Source organism: Emys orbicularis, chromosome 13, assembly GCF_028017835.1.
Source record: "Emys orbicularis isolate rEmyOrb1 chromosome 13, rEmyOrb1.hap1, whole genome shotgun sequence".
NCBI classification, from domain to species: domain Eukaryota; kingdom Metazoa; phylum Chordata; order Testudines; family Emydidae; genus Emys; species Emys orbicularis.
Genome location: NC_088695.1, coordinates 31,668,521 through 31,690,663, shown reverse-complemented (window position 1 = coordinate 31,690,663; position 22,143 = coordinate 31,668,521). Strand labels below are relative to the sequence as shown.

The window sequence follows — 22,143 nt, the reverse complement described above, 5'->3', positions numbered from 1 at the left end:
GAGGCAGCAGCTGCTGCGGGATCCTGGTACCCCTTGCCTGGGGGGAAGGTTCTGGAAAAAGCGCTCATCAGCTCGGGGAGCGGGGAAGCTGCTGAGGGAAGAGCCCGGCGCCCAGCCAAGGAAGAAGCGGCTGCCTCAGGGGACGAGCAGCATGAGGCGTGACTTGATCCGGAAGTGACCGGTCTGACTCTAGCCCTGCACCCAAGGGGCGTGGCAAACTGCTGGGGGCGGAGTCTGGAGCCCCCGGTAGGTGCCGGGGAAGTTGCTGGGAGAAGCGTTGGGTTTTTCCTTGCGCCCTGACCCTGCGGTGACGTCCTCAGTCGGCGCCGTTCTCGCGGTGTCACGTGCCCCGTGTGTCTCTGGGGTAGTGTTGGGACCGCCCCCGCTCAGCAACGCGTCCGTGTCTCTGAGTTGGTCCCGCGCGCGTTTGGTGCGGCTGGGGCCGGAAATCCCCGGCAGGAGGTGAGAGACAGAGCCGAGTGGGGGGTACGTATGCGGGTTAAAGTCATCGGAAGGGGGAGGTGCCCCGAGGTGGGGGAGCGACCGAGCGGGGAGGGGCGTCGGTCCGGGACTCTTGGGGGAGGTTGAGAGTCAGGCTGCGGGGGAGGGGTGAGTAGTTGTCTGTGGGAGAAGCCGGGGAGGAGTGTTGGCGCGGCGGGGCGGGGCTGGATGGGGGGACAGCCATACCAGGGTGAAGAACTGGGTCTGGAGTCTGTGCTGGGTTGTGGGGTAGGTGTCCTTTGCTCACCCCACCCGCTGGCTGGGTCCCACTCTTGCACCTCCCAGGTTCCTGTGTCCCTTGCTTCCCAAGAGGTGAGGGGCGATGCAGGCAGCAGAGCTAGTAATAAAGTTTTTGTCACGGTGCCTGGATGCTGTGGCAGGACGAACAGAGAAGTGGAACAAAGTGGGCGGCAGGGCTTGTCTTTGCTGTTAAAAAAACTTGGATTTTTTTTATCTCCAGGTAACTAACACGTTTGAGCTATCCCAAGGTAAAAACACAGGGAAGACATCCTGGTACATCACTTTTAATTTGCTGAGATCAGCCCTGTCTGGCGTTGATCTCTGTGAATTTACCTCAGATAAATCTGAAGTGTCTTGTCCTCACTGTGGCTTCACCTTGGTATCGCTCCTGTACCTTCGTTACCTTGAGATTAAAAACACAAGTTTTTGGGGGGATTGAATACAAATCCTGATATTGATGGTTGTATTTCTGTTACCTATGGAAACCCATCAGTAGTTGCGCAATATTAAGGGTTACTTGGCATATTTGACTATATGAAAGTACATAAGTACAAATTGGGCTAATACAGATCAAGATTATTCACAAATGGATCAGTGAATTAAATTATTTACCAATGTTCAGTTCAGTATGTCTGTTGGGAAAATAGCACAGCAACAAGTTCTTGGAATGTATTGGAGACAGTTTTTTATTTCACAAGGTGGAGAAAGCTACTAGGGGAGAGGCTGTTCTAGATTTGATTTTGACAAATAGAGAGGAACTGGTTGAGAATTTGGAAGTGGAAGACAGCTTGGGTGAAAGTGATCATCAAACAGTAGAGTTTATGATTCTAAGGACTGGTAGGAGGAAGAACAGCAAAATAAAGACAGTGGATTTCAAGAAGGCAGACTTCAGCAAACTCAGGGAGTTGGTGGGTAAGATCCCATGAGAAGCAAGTCTAAGGGAAAAAAACAATTGAAGACAGTTGGCAGTTTTTCAGAGAGACATTATTAAGGGCACAAGAGCAAACTATCCGACTGCATAGGAAAGATAGGAAGTGTGGCAAGAGACCATCCTGGCTTACCCAGGATATCTTCAATGATCTAAAAATAAAAAAAGGGTCATACAAAAAGTGGAAACTGGATCAAATTACAAAGGATGAATATAAACAAATAACACAAGTATGTAGGGACAAAATTAGAAAGGCCAAGGCACAAAACAAGATCAAACTAGCTAGCGACATAAAGGGTAACAAGAAAACATTCTACAAATACATTTGAAATGAGAGGAAGATCAAGGACAGGTTAGGCCCTTTACTCAATGAGGGGGGGGAAACAGTAACAGAAAATGTGGAAATGACAGAGGTGCTTAACGACTACTTTGTTTCGGTTTTCACCAAGAAGGATGGTGGTGATTGGATGTCTAACATAGTGAATGCCAGTGAAATTGAGGTAGGATCACAGGCTAAAATAGGGAAAGAACAAGTTAAAAATTATGTAGACAAGTTAGATGTCTTCTAGTGACCAGGGCCTGATGAAATGCATCCTAGAATACACAAGGAGCTGACTGAGGAGATATCTGAGCCATTAGCGATTATCTTTGAAAAGTCAAGAAAGACGGGAGAGATTCCAGAAGACTGGAAAAGAGCAAATATAGTGCCAATCTATAAAAAGGGAAATAAGTACAACCCAGGAAATTGCAGACCAGTCAGCTTAACTTCTTTATCCAGAAAGATAATGGAGCAAATAATTAAGAAATCAATTTGCAAACATCTAGAAGATAATAAGGTGATAAGTAACAGTCAGCATGGATTTGTTAAGAAGAAATCATGTCAAACCAACCTGATAGCTTTCTTTGACAGGGTAACAAGCCTTGTGGATAGGGGGGAAGCGGTAGTGGTATATCTTGACTTTAGTAAATCTTTTGATACTGTCTCATAAGCAAACTAGGGAAATGCAACCTAGATGTAGCTACTATAAGGTGGATGCATAACTGGTTGGAAAACCGTTCCCAGAGAGTAGTTATCAGTGGTTCACAGTCATGCTGGACGGGCATAACGAGTGGGGTTCCGCAGGGATTAGTTCGGGGTCCAGTTCTGTTCAATATCTTCATCAATGATTTAAATAATGGCATAGAGTACACTTATAAAGTTTGTGGATGATACCAAGCTGGGAGGGGTTGCAAGTGCTTTGGAAGATAGGATTATAATTCAAAATGATCTGGACAAACTGGAGGAATGGTCTGATGAAATTCAATAAGGACAAATGCAAAGTACTCCACTTAGGAAGGAACAATCAGTTGCACACATATAAAATGGGATATGACTGCCTAGGAAGGAGTAGTGCGGAAAGGGATCTGTGGGTCATAGTGGACCACAAGCTAAATGTGAGTCAACAGTGTAACACTGTTGCAAAAAAAGCAAACGTCATTCTGGGATATATTAGCAGGAATGTTGTAAGCAAGACACAAAAAGTAATTCTTCTGCTCTACTGTGCACTGTTTAGGCCTCAACTGAAGTATTGTGTCCAGTCTGGGCACCACATTTCAGGAAAGATGTGGACAAATTGGAGAAAGTCCGAGAAGAGCAACAAAAATGATTGAAGGTCTAGAAAATTCGACCTATGAGGCAAGATTGAAAAAATTGGGTTTGTTTAGTCTGGAGAAGAGAAGACTGAGAGGGGACATAGAATCATAGAATATTATAATTGGAAGAGACCTCAGGAAGTCATTTAGTCCAATCCCCTGCTCAAAGCAGGACCAACACCAGGGCTTTGTCAAGCCGGGCCTTAAAAACCTCTAAGGATGGAGATTCCAGCACCTCCCTAGGTGCTTCACCCCCTCCTAGTGTAATAGTGTTTCCTAATATCCAGACTAGACCTCCCCCACTGCAACTTGAGACCATTGCTTCTTGTTCTGTCATCTGCCACCACTGAGAACAAGCTAGCTCCATCCTCTTTGGAACCCCCCTTCAGGTAGTTGAAGGCTGCTATCAAATCCCCCCTCACTCTTCTCTTCTGCAGACTAAATAACCCCAGTTCCCTCAGCCTCTGTACAGTTTTCAAGTACATAAAAGGTTGTTACAAGGAGGGAGGGAGAAAAATCCTTCTTCTTAACCTTTGAGGATAGGACAAGAAGCAGTGGCCTTAAATTGCAGCACAGGAGGTTTAGGTTGGACATTAGGAAAAACTTCCTGTCAGGGTGGTTAAGCACTGGAATAAATTGCCTAGGGAGGTTGTGGAATCTCCATCATTGGAGATTTTTAAGAGCAAGTTAGACAAACACCTCTCAGGAATGGTCTAGAATGATAATACTCAGTCCTGCCATGAGTGTAGGGGACTGAACTAGATGACCTCTCGAGGTCCCTTCCATTCTATGATTCTATGTCTCTGTATCTATTTATTTTGTTTGCTAACATTCTGAAACAGGATTTTGTTCATTACTCTTGAACAAAACAAGTAATCTCAATGTCCACAAATTGTCAGTTGGAATCAGTAATGTGTGACATCAATCTTGAATTATGTATTGTATTTTTATATTGTTGTTATTATTATTATTTATTATTAGTAGTAGTATTTTTTATTACCAAACACTTTGGGCAACAATTAGTAGGTTGAAAACCAAAAGTTTTTTGTATAAACTTTTCTGTGAACAATTACCAAATCTTTGCCTAGCTCTAGCAACATTGGCATAGGGTCTGCTACTGTTTGTAAAATCATCCTTTATAATTAAATATGAAATAAATTGATGAGCCTGATTCATGCTCTAGCAAGACAGTATGTTGCTAAAGCAGAATTGTAAAAATCTAACTAAGCAACAGAGGGTCCTGTGGCACCTTTAAGACTAACAGAATCTAAAAATCTAACTGTTCAACGTATTAATGCTAAACACTTAATTTGGAGCTTTTGGTCAGGAGTACAAGATTTAATATTGCAAAGAATTTGTGAAGTGATTAGTTAAGGTCTTTATTTTGAACATGTGAAGCACTACGTAAGTACTAAGCATGTTGTATTAATTATGATTGTTACTTTTGCTGACTTTCTTTTTCTTTAAATATTTAAAAGCCAACAATGCTGAGAAAAAAATGCGCAAGACCCACAATATTAACTTCTTCAGAAAAGAAAACCAGGAGACAAATTATTGATAAAAAGGTGGCGTACACAAGGATATACTTGGGAAATCAAATTGGCCGATGGCTGACCTTAAGGGAAAAACTGGATTTCAAAAGTGACACAGACCTTGCAGGATTTTTGCTGGATCTGTAAGTAAAATAGTACCTCACTTGCATGAATATGAAACTAATCACCTTTTTTTTGTATTATGATTATTATTTTGCATATTAGATAGAAGTGGTAGAAGGTTCCCAGGATGGGGGCAGGAGAATCCAGGAGGGCTTTGCCTTTGGTGTCCTGTTCCCCTCAAAATCAAACTCCATCATAGTAACATTCTGGAATCTGGGAATTACCATATTGGAGGAGACCAGCTGTCTATATAGTTTAGTAGTGGTCAGTATCAGCTACATTAGAGGAAGGTTCCAAAAAGCCCTGCAGTCCCAGTTATGGAATAGTTTTACTCCAGGTAGATTGTCTTCTTAACTCTCCAGAGGTTGACTTATGCCCTGAAGCTTTCCAGAACTCTTGATTTTATTTTTATTTTTTTCCGTATGCTTCTAGATATTATATATATATATATATATATATATATAGATATATCAGGTTAAATATATAAAATTCTCTTTTTGAATCTTGTTATATTTCTGGCCTCAATTATATCTTTTGTCATCAAGTTTGATAGGCAAATAGTGTGTTGTGTTAAATTTTAATCGATTCTGTATTTGTCACCTTTCAGTTTCAGGGAGTGACCCCTTGTTTTTGTAAAATGAGAGGGTGAGTAGCAGTGCCTGATCTACTTTCTCAGAACCGGTCATTAGTTGGTACACCTTTACTGCATCTCTTCCTTATTTACCTCCTTTCTAAGTTGTGAGTCTTTTTAGTGTCCTCTTATGAAGATAGTCCATGGCTGTAATTCTTGTTGTCCATCTCTGAATCCCCTCTTTATTTCTACTACATCTTTTTGCGATGGGATGACCAGAACTAAACAGAGTATTCTAGGTAAGATTGTACCATTAGTTAATAGCTATATATAGTTTTAATTATTCTCCATCTTATTTCTTATGCATCCTAATAATTGTCCTTTTCTGACTGCTGCTGCACAACAGGCCTCCGTTGAGGTGTCCATACTGATGCATAGGTTTTTTTCTTGAGCTAGCAGATAAGTTTAAATACACTGAGTTCTAAATTATTCCCTCCAATGGGCATTATTTTGCATTTGTCAACACTGAATTCTGTCTGCCATTGTGTTGCTCATTCAACTAACTTGATTAGGTCTCTTTGCAGGTTCGAATAGTCTTTAGTCTTCACTAACCCAAGTAATGTTGTGTCATCTGTAAATTCAGCCATGTCATTACTCACTGCCTTTTTTCCAGATCACTAACAAACACTAGTCCTTGCTGTACTCAACGGTTAACCTTGTGCCATGTTGAAAATTAGGATTTTTCTTTGAGTTATTGTCCACATGGATTCCATTCTTGCTGTGCATATGCCAGGTACATCATATTCTTTTGGCCAGCAGTGTCTGTTGAGGCTGTACCAACTCACTAGATGTCCTTGTGCCTCCTCACTGAGGACATAAAGGGCAGAGTGAGTCCAACTAGCCCTCAGTTCCTTCTTACTGCCCATGTCTCACAAGACTGAACCCCTGCAGTTTCCACTTGCATCTCTGCACACTGCACTAGTATAGTGTGTATGTGTGTGTCTTTAGGATAGTTAATTATTATATAGTTAGAGTTAGTCTTTTGCCAATTGGCACAAGAAAACCTTTTTAATTAAATACTTAAGGGCAGCCCTATCTTCCTTTGTTTTGCAGACCAATGGTCAAACCCTGCATCCGGATGGTAGAAACCCACCAAAAGAATCTGTTCAGCTGAAGTTCAGAACATTGTGCTCCAAAGCCGAAAAGCCTCAGCTAGACTAACTTAAAAAACCTAGTGGGAGAGGTTTGCTTTTTGAGCCTCTCAGCACCAGCTTTCTATCCTTAGAATTGCTCAGCAATATTGGATTGTTTATTAGTCCTGAAACAATCTGGGCTTCCTGTCAGTACCATAAAGGTCTGTCTAGCAGCAACACAGTAGTAAGGTTCCTTCAGGGCTTTACTCATGTTTTTTTCCCCATCCCTCTTGGGACCTCAGTATAATATTGGCAGGGTTGGTGAGTTCCCTGCTTTGAGCCCTTAGTAACCTGTTCCCTCTACCATTTATCTATAAAGTCTGCCTTTTTAGTGGCTGTTATATCATCAGCTCACAGGGTTGGAGAGATTCAGGCCCTCATGGCAGGTCCACCTTATACAGTGTTTTATAAGGACAGAGTCAATCTCAGGCCTCATCCCAAGTTCCTGCTTAAATTTGTTTTGGAATTCCATGTAAAACAATTCATTCATCTCCCAATTTTCTTTTGCAAGCCTCACTCAGCCCCAAGGGAAACTAAACTTCACACACTTGATGTAGTAAGTTAATTACGTGCATCTGACGAAGTGGGCATTCACCCACGAAAGCTTATACTACAATACATCTGTTAGTCTTTAAGGTGCCACAGGACTCTTTGTTGCTTTTTAAGTTAACTGTGTGTATTGTCAGGACAAAACCATTCAGAAACATACCTCAACTGTTAGTGGTCTTTGAAAAGGTGACTGCAATATCAGGTTAAATATCCTCTTAGAAATTATCTAAGTGGGTCTCCAACTGTATAAGGATGTGTTATGATTTAGGCAGATTAGTTCCATTATACCCAGCCATGTTAGAGCTCATTGCACCAGAGCTTAGGCAGCCTCTAATGCATGCTTGAAGATCGTCTTTATTTCTGAAATCTTCTAGGGCAGCTACATGTTGCTCGACCCACACTTTTACAGGATGCTTCTCTTTGGTAGAGGCTTCCGGATTGTATCCTTGCTTTGGGAATGCTGTTCTGCAGTCATTGTTTAAGTTGGACTCCTACACGTCTCCAAGCAAAGAGAAGCTAGTTAGTCATAAATAGTGGAATCTTGTTCAGTCACTCGAACAAGAAAGAAGTTACTTACCTTACACTAACTTCAAGAGGTTGTCCACATAGATTCCATGATCCACCCTCCTTCCCTGCTACTACAAAGTCCTACTCCTCTGGAATTCGGTATTGGCAAAGAAACTGAGGGATGGTTGGGCCCTTGAGTGGGTGGGGTATGAGGGCATCTAGGGTGCAGACATAGCCCAAATAGACATGGCTGGCCAAAGAATCGGATCTTGCATGCATGCAGTCCATGTGTGCCAAGAGTGGAATCCATGTGGACAACATATCTCAAAGAACCACAGTTATCTAAAGTAAGGCATCTCATGATTGGCTAGTTCTTGTTTTTTGTTTGTTTTGCTTTTATCTCCTTATGCTGGGGATCTGGTTGCACTCAGCAGAGTCTGTGAAGAAGAGGGGTGGAGAAGGATGGCTTTTGTTGACTGGAAGGCTGAACAGGGACAGATGGTGAAGGGGAGGAAGTAAAAGTAAGGAATTAACCATGACTAAGTAGAAAGATGGTTGGAGGTAGCTTGTTTGTTTCTTATTTTTTTGAAGGAGCTGATTAGACATGTATGCAGTGTAGTTGTAGCTGTGTCAGTGTCAGGATACTTGAGAGAGCAAGTGGGTGAGATAATATCTTTTATTGGGCTAACTTCTATTGGTGAGAGAGGCAAGCTTTCAAGCCACACAGAGCTCTCTGTGTGACTCAAAAGCTTGCCTTTCTCACCAATAGAAGTTGGTCCAACAAAAGATATTACCTCACCTTAGACATGTGATAGTCATCACTCTGACCACTCTGCTTGCTTGGTTGTATTTTTTTACCTCCACCCTGCATCTTTATGTTTTTAGACCGTAAGATCTTGGGATGTGGACTGTGATCTGATGGCTGTGCAGTGTCTACTGTGTTTTGGGTGCTATTTGAATATAACTACCATCCTTTTAATTCTTGTAGCTATGACAACGATGGTCCATTACCTAAAGAAGCAGCAGTCTCCTTACCTGAAGATATGAGAATCGTAACTGCGAAAGAAGAAAGAGATTTACATGATGACTCCTCTTCAGCTGTTGGAATGTTAGTGATACTACTTTATTTTATGCAATTGATATTCATAAAGATAAGATGTAGAATACAAGTCTTCTAGCCTTCTCTTAAGTTAATTTTGCTTTACTGTCTCATATCAGATTTATGGCATTTTATGCTCTGGAGTATCCTAATAAGGAGACTTATTCTTTTAAAAGGTGTCCCTTTTCTGATGGTGTCCACACCAAATCCATTGATCTGCCTGTCAGAGTCCATTTCTTAAATATTGTGTTTTATTCTCCAGGGCTTTAAAAACTCTGTTTAATGTAATTAAAACATCTGCCTAAATGAATGGGTGGAATTGAGCCCATGGTGCTGTTGGCTCTATCAGAGATGGAGAGGCTGGGAGCAAGTGCCACTATTTCTCTTTCAGGATGTGAGGGAGAGACAAGAAGAAGAGTAGTTAAAGCCAGTGATGTTTTTTCCATATGCTGGGGTAGGGGAATGAGGGAGTAGAGTGCACTCTGAACCACTGCTATTTTTATAGAACTAGAGATGGGGAGAGCAGGGCGCAGAACAGTCTCTGAACTGCCTCTCCTTTAAGAAAAGGGGACGGAGTAAGTAGCAGAGGACCCACAAGGAAAGCAGGACCTGGGAGGCCAAAGGCTATCCGTATTTCCAGGAGAGGAGCAGAGGCAGCAGCAGAGAAGCAGAGCGTAGGTTGGGGGGTGGGGTGGGGTAATGATCATGTATTTCATTAGGTGGCTTGAAGATGGGTTAATAGACATAAAATATGCATGATTTTGGCAGGGCATTTGGCAACCCGAGTATCTCACCTGACCTAGCAGCTTGAGTTAATGGTTGAGTAGGCGTTGTGAGGAAATTCTTCAATCCATGGAACTTTCAAAGACCACAATTATAAAACTAACATTAAGTTTTCTTAAATATTTTACTAATATCAAACCTTCTGTAATATAGATGTGACAGTGAGGACCGACTGACTGCAGAATCAGCCTGTTCTTTACCACAAAGTAGGGGAATCAGAACCGTGAAAGAAGAGAGGCATTTGCAGGATGACTCCTCTTCAGTACAGAGTGATGAAAAGTTAGTGATACATTTTAAAATTTTCGATAAAGTAAAAATATTTTAAAAATATTTGCTGGTATCCAAAATAACTGAAAGGGCAAGGTTTTGTTATCTCCTAGTTATATAGTTATAACCAATGTTCTAAAAAGGAAACAAGAGTTAACTAGAATATTGAGACACCTGCTCTTCTTGGATTCTCACGAGACCATTGTTTTTCAGTCTGGTACCTTGCAATTTATCGAAAGCAAGAAGTAGCTAATTTTATTTCTCTGTTTTATTGCATGGTGTTGCTTCCTTAAACCACTGGAGACTGGGTTTTATATTAAATATTTTTTCTCTGTTAGAAATGCATTTTACTTCTCCAATTTAAATTGAAATCTGACTTCCCTAGTAATCCACATTGAGTTTGGTTTATTAGCTGAAAATTTCCAGCCAATAGTGCAACAGCTTTTATATGGCTCATGTCAAAAAGCAGCTGTGGTGAAATCAAACTGGAAAGAACCTGAAGCAATTGTATATAATCTTTTCACTCAATGTTTCAAGAGATGCTTTGTCATGTCTCTTAAAACTTGTTACATACTCAAAAGTAGACTTCTTTCCTGGTCCAGAGTCAGTGAAATCATGAGAAATTGCATATTTTCTCTTTCTGTCATATCCTTGAGGTCCCACATCAACACTGCTATCCTTTAAGTCAATGAGCACATTAGTGCTGCTTCTCATTTAGCCAAAATGATTAAAATAGAATCATGTGAGGTGCTATGGAGCCTGCAATCATTGAATGTGTTCCCTCCTCACAGTATGCCCTATTACTTCTGGTCTGTATAGTAAAAAGTTGGTTTAAAAATTAAAACTAAGTTTCTCTCATGCAGTAATGCAGAACACAACAGTCAGGACAATGCAAATGATGCTGCTTATTTCAAAAGTTTAAAATGAATGGATTAAACATAATTAAATTTTCAGTTATAAATACATACATACTTGTTTATATATTCCAGAAAGCATGCTAGACCTTTCACAAAATAAAGAAGTCACTCTCCTTGCTTCAAGGAGCTTAGTTTGTGACAATTAGACAGATGTAACAAGTGAGAGCAAAAATGTTAGGGACTGGGAGGGAAAGCAGGATGAGGGTTACCAAAGTAAGGTTAATTGGCTACATAGATTTTTAGAGTTAGATGCCTTGATATTTCCATTCTGTATTTGCATTTATACACACAGGAAGTTAAGGATCAGGAGGTTGACAGGGATACTTTGTGCAGCAGAGCTATGAAGCAAAGCAAAATCAATTAATGATTAACAGATTTAAGACAGGTAACAATGAAGAGTCAGTTGTATTGAGTTCTGGGATTTTTAGTGTGATATTGACATCAGAAGGACAGAGTGGATTTAGAAGAGTGCAGGTACAATGAAGTACTCCTATTGGAGTAGCTGCTGTTGTTAGCCAATATTGTCTTTTGAAATTCCTCCCTGGATGGCTGTTGGTGTGGGCCATAGGTTGGGGGGGAATGTTGCTGCATCTAGTGTGCTCAGTTGGATTCCCCTGTCTCTGGGGTGAGGAGAAGTGAGCATCCAAACTCTTGCCTTCCCACCAGTGCTGTGCATGGAGTGGTTGCTGCTGTAAACCATTCAGAGCTGTTGGCCTTGTAAATCCAATTCTGAATGGCAGCTGCTGCTGTATTTATAGTGTACGCATATAGAGGTGGCGTGTGTATACACACGCTAAGTATTTTAAAGGGCTTGAATCAGTTACTTCAGTGACAAAATGTAAGGATACATGACATGCACACACAACAAAAAGTTGTAAAATCAATATTAATGAAAGTGAATAAATAGACTGGGAAGATTTAAGTCCAAACAACTGTTTTAATTGAAACAGTACCTTGTTGTGTTTGCAACCCAGACACTGAAGCTTTGCACAAGGACACAAGAGCTGGAAATTCAAAGTAGCTAATCTATTTGGTTGGGTATGCTGAGTGAACTACACAAAATAAACTGCATAAATAACATTAAAAAATAATGTGGTCTTTTAAATCTTCTAGTTTTAGTAATGTAAGTGGTTCTCAGTAACACAGATGAAGAAACTTGGTATCTTTAAAAATATCATTTTGAATCTGATGTTGGTCCTTTAACATTGGCTATTACAAACTGAAATGTTCTCTGCACCTCTTTTTCTTGACTTCAGAAATATGTTTTGGAGAGATTGGGTGGGAGGGAGGGAGGGAGGGAAGGACTTCGGTCATTTTAAGATCAGCAACAATTTAAAAGTGCACAGAGCAATTTTGCTGGCCTACACAATCCATTCCATATTAAATGTGAAGCTTGCTTAAACAAACACATTAAATGTATTTGTTCAGGGCACCTACAGAAAAGAGTGTAAAACTTTTTCTTTGTGTAACAGCCATAGTCTTTTAACATACATGTGACAGTTATAACCAAATATATAAGGTAACTGTGAAAGAGATGGAATGGCCAGATACCACTTACTAACATTCCGTCCTGTACTGATGATGTCTTTTTAAGTGTGCGTTATGACACTGAATGTGTGCACTGCAATGGAGAACTCTACAATCCCTTAAGATAACTGTCAGTTTTAAAGCATATGTGGTTCTGCTAGTTCATGAAGTCCGTATTGAAAATATTTCCAATGTATTTAGGGCCACATTCTGTTCCAGTCAAGTCCTCTAGTTTTGAGATTGAGTGAACGTTGGTTAGTCAATCCAGCAAACGTTGTGCAGACCAGTGGTATTGCTGTGTGCAGTTCATTTTGCTCATCTTACATTTAATTTGTATCCATTTGTGTCCACTTTTAATTATTCTTTTAAAATGTTATAACATCAGTCTAAAATACTGTGGCGCTCATGGAGGTAACAATATCATTTTGCTAGTCGACTTGGTTGACCTCTTACTGCACTTCCACCAAACCTATTCACATCTTGACAGTAGAGACCAAGAAAAGCTCCAGTAGGTATGATTGTCCATTTCTTTCTTTAGGTTCAGTAATCCATAAGAATTGATAATTAATTTGGTACATACTTTAGTGATCTTTCTAAAAATGTACTTTTAATACGTGCACGGGACACGAGAGAGCCTAAGAAATTAGTGTAATTGCATCGTGTCCAGTCTCCTGGATATACAGTAATGTATTCCAAGAACATAGGCCTACCTTTTAAATGAGTTTTCTATTCAAAATTATTATTTCTGAATTGTCTATTTCTGATTTTTTCCTAATGTGATTAATTTGAATATTTCCCTTTTAACAGATAAGTCAGCATTCATACAATGAGGTTTCCTGGTATTCAGGTGAAGATTCTCCTATTGGCTCTGAATCTGACCTTTCAGAAAGGTAAAATTATTTAATACAGAAGGTATTTCCTTTGTGCATAGTATAAATTGGTACTTTGAAGAGCAGTGTATTTTATATTGTTTGTAAAGTATTTACTAAATATTCTTATTAAAGGAATATTAAAATTATATTGTCTCAGTGTTTTAATTTCTCTTCTGGTTCCTGGGGCTGGCATCTTGGGATATGAATATTTAGCATTCTTGAGGACTTCCTTTAAATCTAAGCAGCTTCCACTATTCAGTCTTTACTTGTTTGAATGATAACCTTGTAACTACAGTCTTGTTGTTTTCAGAGCCTTTGTAGCAAGTATTTGCCTATTTCATACCCATTTGATCATCTATTGTACATATCTCTTAGTTTTTAATAGCAGATTTAAGAAACAGTATTGTTCTTCAGGACAGGCTGTGAAGGGTAGGTGAGCTCTAACTACTTAAACGATTCAGGGTTGTTGTTGTTAATTAACCTGTTGGACTTCTAAGAACCCAATTCTAACCTTTAATTCTGGTTTATCAATTCCATGTCAACTTTGGTCACTAATTCTGGCTTTGAATAGATCAGACTTGCCATCAGTCACCCAACTGAGAAGCTCCTACCCTGTGATTTGTTTTCATTCTGGTTTTAGGTTTAACCTAATTAATAAGGTTGTGAGTAGTCACTGTTTTCATTATGAATTGGCATTTCCCAATTTCCCTTGAAGACAGCCATGCTTGTCTCTTAACGTACATCAAATAAGTCTGAATATTTAACATTTAGAGTACAGTGTGAGAATTCTTCTGGCATAAGACAGAATTAAGTTCTTGTAGATGATGTGATCCAAAGACAGTGCTTGAAAAGTATGTGTGTACATACAGATAACCATGTTTACAGAAGTTCAGCACCAAAAATGCAGCTTTGCTCATTTAGCCCTTAAGTAATAGAAGAAAGCAAACATATAATGGCTTACTTTTCAGGGCAACAACCACCTTTTTGTTGTGTGTCTGTGCAGTGCTAGCACAATGGGGCCTGGATCCCTATTTTGGCTGTAGGTACTACTGCAGTATCAGTAGCAATAATATTGATTGCAAGAGGCATGTTATACAGAATGGACTTGTTTCCTATCCACATACAAGATATTAGGTAAAACTTATACTGAATATAAATAAAAGAATAATATCTCTAACTTTTAATTGAGTTAATCACTTAAGTTTTATTTTGGAACCAGCAGTGAAATGTATTCATTTTTCAACAAAAATGACCACACTTGCTCATAATTTAGATGGTAGGGTTGGCACCTTATTAGCCAGTGGCACTGCAAAGTTATAACTTTTTATCACAAAATAGTGTTGTGGACTCTGGGTTTTATGAATCTGATGTGTGCTTATACCGGGAAATCGTTTACCCTCTTCTACAGAGCCTAGTAACCAAGAGGAACAGCCAAAGTGTCTGGTGAGTTCCTTTCGTGACCTTTTTTCCAGTCACTGCTGCTAGCCAATGGCATTGAACAGTGTGACAAATGCTGCGGCGTGGGCGAGCAGGTGGATGAATGACACTAGCCTGGCTGGGGAGATACAGTGGTGCGGGACACTTCAGTTTACACTTCCTATCGCTCTGTCCGCAGCGCTTCTCCGCGGTGAGCCCCGGCGGGCTGCCCGGGTGCCGCGCGGCCCGCAGGACTCCTTGGTCAGGGGCTGCTGCTCGCCCGAAAGGCGAGACTGTCAGCGCGGCGGGGCTCTTCCCCCCGCCCCACCCAAAACGTGCGTCATAAGCCTGCGCCAGGACCGGGCGGTCACGTGTCCCGTGTTTATCTCGGTTCGGCGGGTCGCGCGCGCGACCTCGTCGCTCTGGGTCGCGCGCACCTGCTGTTGCTGCTGCCGGCGGCGGCTCCGACGCCGTGACTCCCCGCTGGGAAGCGAGCGAGCGGCCCCACGCGGAGGGGCGCGGCTGGGAGACGGGACCCTGCCCCGCCAGGTGCCCGGAAGGGGAGCGGTGATGGGATTCCGGGGCTGTGGGAGCGGGAGGCGGGCGTGAGGGGGGAGCGGGGCGAGGGGAGTCCCGGGACACAACGCTTCCCGCACGGGCCCGTCCCCGTCCCGCTGGCACTGCCCGGGCTGAGCCGCACCGCAGGGGGTGGGCGCTCAGCTCCCCCCGCTCCCGAGTGAAGCCCTGAAGCTTCCTGCCCTCGCTGTGGGAGCGACGGACGAGGCTAAGGACGGCGCCCGTGCGAGGCTCCTGCATCCCGCGAGGGAGCGAGCCGCACCATGGGAAGAAGAGCTGCAAAATTGGGCAGACGCGGGGGAAAGTGGAGGTTAGGAGTTGCTCCGAGCAGGGGGAAGCTGCAGCAGTAAGGAGAGCCACGAGAAGGGAGAGAAGGCAAACCAAAGGGGGGTGGAGGGTGCCGGATACACAGGGGCTAAAGAAATGTAGCAGTTGATTTTTTTCATAGATGAGGGAGATATACAAGAAAGCAATTTTTTATAACTCAGCTACTACGTGTATGCGTACATGGATGTTAGTTGATCTTACGATGTATATTGTGATCTATGTTCAATTATGTATGTGCTCCTCAGAGAGGTGCTGAATCCTTGTTTAAAGTCGATAGGAGATAGAGGTGCTCTGCAGCTCTCTGGTCAGGCTCCACAAGAACCTCGGTTCTCGTTGAGCCTGAACTGTGTGTAAGATGATTTAATTGGTATATTTGGTCCTGTGTATGTGTGTAAATATTGCAGTGAAATCAGCGTTTACAGCGATGACTTAGAACACTGACATCTGCATAATTGCTATGAACTGCATTTTTACTATTATTTCTCTTTATTTGTAAGCTTACAATGTCACTACCGGCAAAGAGATGTGGTAGACCCCCTGTACTGTCCTGCTTGGAAAAGAAAAAGAGGAAGCAAAGTCTCGATAGAAGAAGAGGGAAAACAAGAATCTATGTGGGAAATCATATTGATAGATGGTTGACGCTTAAGGAAAAATTGGATTTCAGAAATGATGCAGAAGTTGCAGGATTTTTACTAGATTTGTAAGTAAAATATCACCACATCTTATTACAATTAAATGAACCAAAGACTATTCTCAAAGTTAATTTAATACCAAATATATTTTTGTAATACAGATATGACAACTATGACCCATTGTCAAAAGCATCAATATGTTCCCTGCCTGAAGATGTGAGAAGAATTACAGTGAAAGGGGAAAGAGAGTTGCCAGATGACACTTCTTTAATAGCAGCGGATGGAACGTTAGTAACAGTCTCTATTTTTACATGATTGGTATAAACAAAATTTAATTTGTGCTTAAAAGATCACAGGAAAGTCTTTTTAATTACAGTTCAGAGAGTTTATGTCCAGAAAAATTGGCAGCCCATTTTAATAAAATTGGAAACCTCAGAATGTGCACAAAAGAGGTGCTGGACTTCCCATTATCTATAGATTTTAGAACTTTTAATGATATCTATAGAATTTTAATGATATTTCAAAGTTAAATATATTCCTTCAGAATGCTTGAAGAGAATAAATGTAGAAGTAAGCAATATTAATTAATATGCATATTTCTGTGTTACAGGTATGACAATGATGACCAGTTGTCTAAAGAATCTACTTGTTCTGGACCCGAAGATGTAAGAATCATAACTGTGAAAGAAGAGAGGGATTTGCCTGATGACTGTTCAACTGAGACTGATGACACGTTAGTGACACTCTTACTTTTGCATGTTTTATATCTGAATATATTACTTTGCATCAGTTTATTATCACTTTTAATTTTGCTTATTAGAAACCCATACCATTCATGCTCTTATCTCTTATTTAAAAACAAATTGAATGTTTTTGGATGGTCCAGATGAGGGGAAAACCTGAAGTACGTTGTGGGAAAGTTGAAAACCTCAAGGGGCACACACAGCAAACCTGCATCTCTGTTTGCTGCCTTCCATAATTGTATGTAAAGCTCACTGACATAACAAGAAAATATAGTGTCTCAGGTATTTTACAGTGAAATTGTGAGTAAATTTTGATACTTATAGCAGAATGCAGCCTGCAGACTAATGCAATTATTGTGTGTGCAGTTAAATTTGCTCAAAAGACAAATGTTTCATTGTTGCCTGTTTTGGAATGATATTACATACAAAGTGACATGTTAACCTATCTAAAATAGTGCTGTGTTCTTCGAGGCAACCACACCATCAGTCGACTCTACTGATTTCTTTTACTGCAATACCAACAATAACTGAGGCATTCACAGTTGAGATCAAAGGAGCCTCAAATAGGTATGCTTGTCCATTACTCTTTCTTTAGGTTTCAATTATCCACAACAGCGTTACTGAATACTTTAATTTGGTCCATATTTTAGTTACCTAACTTTCTTTAAAAATGTATTTTTAATGTGTGCAGGGGACACTGAGAGCCTAGGACATTACAATGGCATTGCATGGTGTGTCCAAACCCCTCGCTAATATGGTGAAGTACGTAAGGCATGAAGCATGTGTTTGCATGAATCTTAATTTCCACTATTCTTTTTTGTAACTTTTTTAACTTTTCCTACTTTGATTTTGACAGATTAACTAACTGGAGTTTCTGAAAGTGAGTCCTCTTGTGATTCAGAAGAATGTTTGGAAAAACGGAGTGAATTGCAAAATCAGTGAAGTGGATAAATTCAAGTACATTCAAGTTGGCATCTTATTCTGACAACAGAACTTCAGTTTGCTTTAGAAAGCAGCAAGGATCTAAGATTGACTTTGTGAGATTGATATATCATGGGTAAGTGAAACTTTCTATGGAATACTTGTTTTATGGCCTTTTAGTATGTCAGAAATATTGTACAAATTGTTTGATCATCATTAAAATTTCCTCATAGCCTAGTATTAGGTAGGTATACAGTACTTTGGAACAATCTTATAATCATCTATATAAAGATTAATATATGAGTTAATATTACTCTAGTGCTTTGAAATGGAAAATGCTGGACAAACGATTGTTAATAAACAGGCCAGGTCACTAGGCATATGCATGCTCAAAGCAAAGAAATGTTAGCTATGTTTAAGAACTAGGAAAGTTAGAAATATAGGTGAAGTCTCTCATTTATGGAACAAGAAGTATTTTAGGTAATTACAAACTACCTAAGAATATTTGTTTAATTGGATCACTTGAATGGCTGACCATGGATGGTTTTTTGTAGAAAAATACTATCTTTATATCTTAGGTACATATATAACTCTCATTATTTTAGTATCTGATCGCCTCACAATCTTTAATATATGTTTCCTCACAACTTGCCTGTGAGGTGGGCAGTACTGTTATCCTATATTACAGATGCGTGAAACTGAGGCACGGGGAGACCAAGTGAGTTGCCCAGAGAAACACAGTACATCTATGGTAGAACAAGGGATTGAACCTAGATCTCCCAAGTCTGAGGCTAGCATCCTAACCAATAAAGCAGTGATATTTTAGATGGATATGAGAGCTATTAAGATGTTTCTCTGGCAGCCTCATAGAGGAGAATTCTGTTCACCTTTTGAAAAACGTGATGATGGATATTTTAATGGACAAAGAATATTGGCACTGGCAATCTTTTCCCTGGTTTTAAAGGTCTGAGAATGTACTTCCTAGTGAAGGGTGGGTAGGCAGGCAAGTATTTCCTGCTTCTCTGGGAGTGTAATGCCCTGTTGAGTTTCCTGTCAGCCTTTGAATATGTAGGATATATTTTCATTATATGCAGGTATGAGTGTGGGGTAATATTAATATAAAGCAGTATCCATATAGTGAGTTCTCATTGTGGGTGCTTAACTACACCATAATACTAGTTTATTTAACAGTATTACAGCAGTTTGTCTTCCAAGCACTCTAATTAGTTAATTTTGGAAGCAAACTATTTGAACACTACCTTTCAGAGATCCCGGGGGTAGCTCTGCAGCTCATAGGCCTCAGCAACTTTAATGATTTTTTTTTCTGTCTTGCTTTTGGAATCCCATCCATCCGACTTGATTTTAGCTTTTGGGGTGGGGTCTGAGTAATTGGGGGACTATTTTGGAGGAAGGACACTGTGTGAGGGAGTGGAACATTTGGGTTTAAAAGTGCTTGTCAGGCAAAGTAGCTGTTGGTCATTAATGGTAGCAATGCTTCTGCTACTGGAGGCTGAGAAAAGTTAAAGCAGGAATAGGGAAGAAGAGGTTCCAGTGTCTGAAAGGCTGCTTTGAGCAATAATGTATTACAGTGCTGCAGCTGAAGGGAAGCAGTTGAACACTTTCCCCTCGGTTGCTGGTTCTTTTCGAGCATGTATCCTCTGATCATTCTCAATCTTAGAATTTTGGAATGCCAGCCATGTGACCACATTGGTTGCTTTCAAATCCATCTTTATAGCTCAATTACATTGAGTATAGGGCTATCCCAGTAAGTTTTAAGAAGCCATTTATTCTTCCTATTTGACATATCCTCTCAAAGAGGAGAGGAAGAAGATGGCTCTCCTGAGATAAAAGGGCTGTTTTTTTCTGGGACTTAATCCTGGAACATAATGTTAAGTGGCTGTATATATCCAGACCAAATACCTTTTTGTCCTCATGTTATACAGAGTTTTTTTTGCCTGAGCAATACTACAAATTAACAATCAGTTTGTTCAGTAATCCTGTTCCCACCAATGTCATAGTTATTGGTTTGGGTAAAAGCATATCTGTGAGATAAATTGGTGGTGCGCATTGGTACTGCTCATAGAGTAACATACTAATACTAAGCTATGTTTCTGGGTCCAGTTAATCCTGTCCATGCTGAAGTGGTTCTGGCAACAACTATTTAAATGGTTATTCCTAGACTATTTCCCTGACAGTTGTGGATTTTTTTTTTTTCTGAGAAACCACTCTCTATATAGAATCTCCTCCTTCCCCAAGTAGTTTGTCTTTTTTTTTTTTTTTTTTTTTGGAAGGCCGGGAAATTTCTGTCCAACTTGTTCAGTGAAATATGGTGACCACCACCATGTTTAAACAAAGTTCAGATCTTGGCAAACCAGCCAGTAGCCTACTAAGCTGGAGACTTAGTCTCCAACAGTGTGTGGGGAGGAGGGTGCATTGCAGCTTCCTTGAAGTTCCAGTTATATTATTCCACCTTCATGAGGTTAAAATCTTTAGAATCAACACTCTGTTGAGATGAATGGAAATGGTTCCTATCACTCTTAGGGACCTATTACACCCTACTCTGCAGCTATTGAGGACTCTTTTTGGCTCTGCCTACACTGAGGATTTTCTGAAATTCTCCCATCCTTCTCTGGGCAGTGTTAAATGATGTGATTAAAAATGCTCATAACCAGTCTGGAGTGATGGTGGGAGAATTTCTGAGAATCCTCAAAGTAAATAAGATCCACTAGCGGAAACACTGTAGTTCAACCTTGTGGGGGATGGGACAGGATTTTGGGGAGCCTGTATGAGAAATGAGTATCTCTTGGAACAGTGGGTATTTGGATAAGGTGCTGATGGATCTAGTTAACAGTGCGTCACTTCCACTCACACAGTATAGCAAATGATGTGGAGGAGGCTATTTTGTGGCTGTACAAACATCCACATGGTATTTCTGCTGCTGTACAGTGGCCTTGGGAATATGAAGGAAAAGAATGACTGTCAGCCCTAGAGAAATTCCCAATATTGGACCTGGCTACTCTGGCTGAGTGCAGAGCTAGGATTTGAACTGAAGTCAGTTCACATCTCTAATCATTTTGGATAGATTCAGTAAGACAACATAGCTCTGGTTCAGATACGGAGGGGTATCTTTGCAGCTATAAAGGCTAGAAACTTTTTTTTTAAAGGCTTACATTATGGAGAAAACTGATAAGATGCCCAGGTCACCAGGGAAAGTTTCCTGCTCACCACTGGCAAGTGGGTTATTTTTCAAGCCCTGGCAGTTTTTCCTAGCACACTTTCAGCTGAAGTGTAGTCAGTACCAAACACAGAAATTACGACTTGAAGTAAAATGAGCCCTGATGTATTCAGCTTCCTTTTTTTCAGGCTATTTTGTTACTATTTTTGCCTTGGAAAATGTTTGTAAATTGTATCTTCTATCACTATTTTATTACTATAATTTTTAAGTGAATGTGTAACTGTTTTTGTCCTTAGAAAAATAAGATGGGGTATTTTAGTGTAAAATACAACAGTCATTGAGTTAGTTTGATTGTAACAATATATGTTAAATTGTATTGAACCATAGCGAGAAGAAATATTGTGAAAGTGTAGAATACCAGTATGGCGAAAAGTATGTATTGCACATGCAAAAATGCAAATGAGTCATTACCAATGTAAATAGGTTAACATAATCCAAAAATAATTGGAAACAAATAATTCATGTAAAATTCCACTGACAAGTACTTGTATTAATATAACTTCAGTGAAAATGAAACCATATTTGTTGTTTAGGTTTCTGAAGGTCACAAAAAAAGCACCTTAATGATCATTGTCACATTACTTTTCAGGCTGGCCAACAAGAAGAATATCAAGCGTTTACATAATGGTGCTGAGACATTTTTGATCCCTTCTGGTTTTGCTGTGAGGATGTTATTTATTATGGAGAACTTATTGTAAGTTGTAGTATAAAATTCCATGTTAATTGTCAAGCAACAAATTAAAATTCATTAACTGAAACTTCATTGTGGTATGTTAACATTAATAAAGAGTGTGGAGTGTACTATTTCATTATGGAAGTCCATAATGAAAACTGCATCAGGGTCAGACACGGCACTTTAATGGGAAAGAGAAACAGCAAACTACACCAATACTAGTAGAATAACTTCTGATCAGCTTGAGAATGATGGCTTACTTTCTATAACCTTTGAACATTTTATTCACACACAAATATGTGGTGACAATGTTCAAATGACATTCTAGAAGCGGTGGTACCATCTGATGTTCATGTTTTCTTTCCTGTAATTTTTCCCC

At 40.3% G+C, this 22,143-nt stretch overlaps 2 long non-coding RNA genes across 3 annotated transcripts; both read left to right on the top strand.

Annotated features, from left to right (window-relative positions):
• The first annotated feature begins 357 nt into the window (after window positions 1–357).
• Window positions 358–13,386, top strand: LOC135888275 (uncharacterized). 2 transcript variants are annotated; one of them, XR_010561837.1, is made up of 5 exons: window positions 358–462; window positions 4,780–4,976; window positions 8,765–8,884; window positions 9,812–9,937; window positions 13,177–13,386. It is a non-coding gene; the product is annotated as an uncharacterized LOC135888275 (long non-coding RNA). The 2 variants fall into 2 exon arrangements; XR_010561836.1 differs by having other exon boundaries at window positions 358–486.
• A 2,675-nt stretch (window positions 13,387–16,061) lies between these two features.
• On the top strand, window positions 16,062–21,822 carry LOC135888343 (uncharacterized). The gene is made up of 7 exons (XR_010561839.1): window positions 16,062–16,260; window positions 16,354–16,479; window positions 16,803–16,925; window positions 17,391–17,502; window positions 17,627–17,697; window positions 17,792–17,992; window positions 21,681–21,822. It is a non-coding gene; the product is annotated as an uncharacterized LOC135888343 (long non-coding RNA).
• The last annotated feature ends 321 nt before the right edge of the window (window positions 21,823–22,143 follow it).